This window comes from Sinocyclocheilus grahami, unplaced genomic scaffold, assembly GCF_001515645.1.
Source record: "Sinocyclocheilus grahami isolate Dianchi unplaced genomic scaffold, SAMN03320097.WGS_v1.1 scaffold179.1, whole genome shotgun sequence".
NCBI classification, from domain to species: Eukaryota; Metazoa; Chordata; class Actinopteri; order Cypriniformes; family Cyprinidae; genus Sinocyclocheilus; species Sinocyclocheilus grahami.
Window position 1 is genome coordinate 1380311 of NW_015505358.1, and position 2901 is coordinate 1383211.

The 2901-nt window shown below is 37.2% G+C and overlaps 1 protein-coding gene across 1 annotated transcript in view; it reads right to left on the bottom strand.

The window, feature by feature from the left end:
• The window catches only part of LOC107594123 (kelch-like protein 29), a 136166-nt gene extending 133493 nt beyond the window's left edge, over nucleotides 1-2673 (bottom strand). The window contains exon 1 of the mRNA XM_016284069.1: nucleotides 2482-2673. The gene's annotated coding sequence lies outside the window, so the exon portion shown is untranslated. The remainder of the gene's footprint in view (nucleotides 1-2481) is intronic.
• Nucleotides 2674-2901: the final 228 nt, after the last annotated feature.

A 2901-nucleotide genomic window follows, 5' to 3' on the forward strand; every position in this document is an offset into this window, starting at 1 on the left:
GTATATTTTTTTATATATATATATATATATATATATATATATATATATATATATATATATACACATACACATATATGTAAATACACATAGGCTAAATAGCAAATTAATTTACAGTAAATACATTTACTTCTCCATTAAAATGAGAAGAGCTTTCTTTTTTTTACAGTATATGAGTGTCAATAATTGCAATGAAAATAACATCATGATACAACAACAACAAAAAATCCTAATGGTCCTAAACACAGGCTTTATTTAACATTTTCGTGATTTGTGTAACATTTTTTGATTTGTGAAATATTTAGTGATTTGTGAACCTATGCCTCAAACATGTTCTCGAAAGGTTTCATTAGAGTCACTCGTCTCATCTGAACTCCGTTCAAACACAGACAAGTCGCTCGTTCATCTCTGCAGAAGTTCTGTTCTGCGTTCTGAGCGAAATCTGGGCTGGATCTGAAGATCTCCTAAAGACCAGAGTCAACATCAAGACAGCGCTCAATTAATGTCCTTTCCAAGACAGATCTTCCTTTAATTCGTCTCATTCTTCTGCCCGTCTAGAACTGAAGGTCTGGCAGCAAATTTAACCATCTGTGTGATTTTACAAACGTCTAAATATGTAAGCTCATTGTTGAAAATGTAAATTTGCTCTTGAATACATTAGGCTGCAGATGTAAGCAAACGTTTCAAACTCATCTGTGTAATTAGACTTTCGACTCTACATTTTAGGAATGATTGACAGCGTTAAATGAACAAGCTTTAACTTTATTAAATGGCAATTAGTAGCAGAGTATAATGTCTGAAAAACATTTTCTCAGCAAATATTCGAGGATGACTTTTCGTCTGAATGATTTTGGACCTTTTCTGACAGTGAAATAGACAAACTGACCTGAAGGCTACGAAGGTCACGTACGTGTCTGTCAATCAGCATCTGAACAGTCAACCACTCACTGCTGAATTAAACTGAGTCTACAGCATCAATAATTCATCACAGCACCTGACAGACATTAACTAACCAGGTAAATCAGAGCATATCACCTGAACAAATCAATTAGATTTCAGCATAATGAATCAGATCAGCACAGCTACACACAATTACTATTGTCTTGATTGCTTGTGAGGGATTGATTTAACAGATAGAGACTCTATCTTCTTCAAATCAACATCAATCATCATGACTCTATACATGAAATTAACACACCTTTAAATAATGATTGACAACAATCACATGCATCTACAGTTCAATGCCTAACAGCCCAATCTGTCACTCATTATTTAAAGGTGTCAAACACTTTTAAAAGTGCAAAGAAACATTTTAGGCAAATTTATTAATTAATTAAAAGTATATGATACTGCAACACCTCAGGGCAGAAGCCAACCATCTACTGACTACATTCAGTTTCTAATAACAGAACGAAATGTTTAATATAGACTCACTCAGCAGTTGCCATCATTTAACCAGCAGTTTAAATCAACTCAATGTCTAGACAAATACAACAAATCACAAACAGAGTGAGACTCCATCCTCCTCAAACCAACACGGATACCAAACACACTTAACAAAATATTCTATATGTTTGCTTTGATGTAATTTTATTATATCGCTTGCCTTTTTATATTGTATTTGTGCATTATACATTTATTTAAATTTGCTGTGTATTTTATTCATTTCTGACCTACTGTTGTACATCAAGGGTATGTGTTGTGCACTTGTGGCTTTACTTTTTTTATCCAAAGCGACTGCAAATCAAGCAATAAAATGTGCAAATATACAAATTAAACAATCAAATATTTGATACAGACATCTATATTACGTTGTGCCTGTAATACTTTTCAGTCTACCTACTCATATAAGGTACTTTGCGAATAAAAAACGTGTTGATTAAAAACTAAATATTATTGTAGCCTATAGGACTATTAACCAAATATATTGCAATCTCAACTAACCAAAAACCATCACCTGCAATACATGCATCAAAACCACCTGCTCACGACTAAACTGTTTAATAGATGGGTTTACTTTCCACATGACACATTAAAAGCTTAATATTGCAATATTCAACGGATTACAGTAACTGTCATTTAACCAGCAGTAACAACTAACTATCTAGCAACATGAAAACAGCATATCAGAATCAAATATTAATTGCAACATTTATGAAAGCAGTTTCGATGGGTGCACACCTGTAACTATTTAGAAAGTGAAAACTGGCGTCTCCAGTGACTCTTTTCCCAAATTCTGGAGGACAGAAGCAGCTCGAAACACTCATGTCCTGCCAAAACGTGCTGCTGCAGATCAGAGCACCTGTGTTACAGAATCTCTAGTGTCTAGAGAGGAACTAAAGGCGCCGTTGCTGCTGCTGCTGCTGCATTAGTGTCTCCTTGTGAACCGCACACGCAGAAACACAGCGCCGCGTCGCGCGTTAATTCCAGCTGCGCTGCTGTGTAAAGACAGTCTGATGCTGCTCTGAACTCCAGCTGTCTTACCTTCAGATGAAGCTGCGCGCGTTCGTTTCAGTGTGTGACAATCGGTCAGTGATGATGCTGAGCGCTCGTGCACAGGCTGAAGGGAAGATGAGGAGGAGGATGATGCTGCTGGGCTCTTCAGCGTGTGAGTGTGTGTTTGGAGAGTCAGCGCGCTCCGACGGCCTGCGAGGTGTGTGTGTGTGTGTGTGTATGTGTGTGCGTAACAGTCTTTCTGCTCCGCCCCTTCAACTCTATTATTACTAAACACACCGCGCCACCTGTCGAGAAAGAGAGAAGGTGCAGGTGCGTCAAGTTTCAACAGCAAAAGTTATTCAGAGGTGTAAAGAGTACCTGGAAACCATACTTGAGTAAAAGTACAGATACCTTACAGTGGACATTGCTCCATTACAAGTTACACTCTTAAAAATAAAGGTGCTTCAC